Source organism: Rhinopithecus bieti, unplaced genomic scaffold (genome assembly GCF_001698545.2).
Source record: "Rhinopithecus bieti isolate Rb0 unplaced genomic scaffold, ASM169854v2 scaffold_63392, whole genome shotgun sequence".
NCBI lineage: Eukaryota > Metazoa > Chordata > Mammalia > Primates > Cercopithecidae > Rhinopithecus > Rhinopithecus bieti.
In genome coordinates, this window is record NW_016823932.1 from 9,598 (window position 1) to 10,417 (window position 820).

Consider the following 820-nt stretch of genomic DNA (forward strand, 5'->3'; position numbering starts at 1 on the left):
AAAATGGAAAGCAACCTTCTCATTTCTCCTACTAAACACATCACTCCTTTTTTTCTTCCATAGTTATCCTATAATTGAAAACTAAAAGAATCCAAGAAAAATTGATGGTGAATATGGCCATAGTCAATATTATTGGAGTGGAAACTTACAGAGGCCAAGACCTGTTTTACCTTCTCTTAAAAAGAGTCTTGCACATCACAGTTGCTCAGTTATACTAATGACATTTTCATCTTATCAACATGTAAATCTTCTCTGAACATTTTTGTCCATGAGAAGAATAAAATATTCCTAAAAGTTTTAAGATAAATACATATCTATTCAGGGACAGTAGACATTCATCTTTATAAGAGCTGAAGGCTGGAAAAGTTAAGTCTTTTATTTCCTGTAATTCCATCAGCAGAGGCAATTTGTATGGCTTCTGTCCATTGTTCTTACCTTAATAGCTTAATCAAATTCCAGTTGTGGAGTAATGACTTCTTTGTTGCTGTTTGAATATAACTCCTTTTGGGCCCATTGGATTAGATTGAATGTTACTTAAACTGATGTGCCTGCCAGAATAAAGCTACATATCCATGTGGTTTATGGCAAGGTCTCTCTTGAAATATGAAGTCATCCTTGATGTTAGCCTCTAGAAAACGTGGTGCCTATTTAACACCAGAAACACACTTAGGAGAGAATCCTAAGTGTGTTATATACTGAGAATATCTCTTCTTTCAATTCATCAAGATGTCAGAAGATATTCCTAGATAGTGCATTTGAGATTTTGTCCTTTACATAAAGGAATTCTGAAACATAGGAAAAAAAAAAAAAAAAAAAAAAA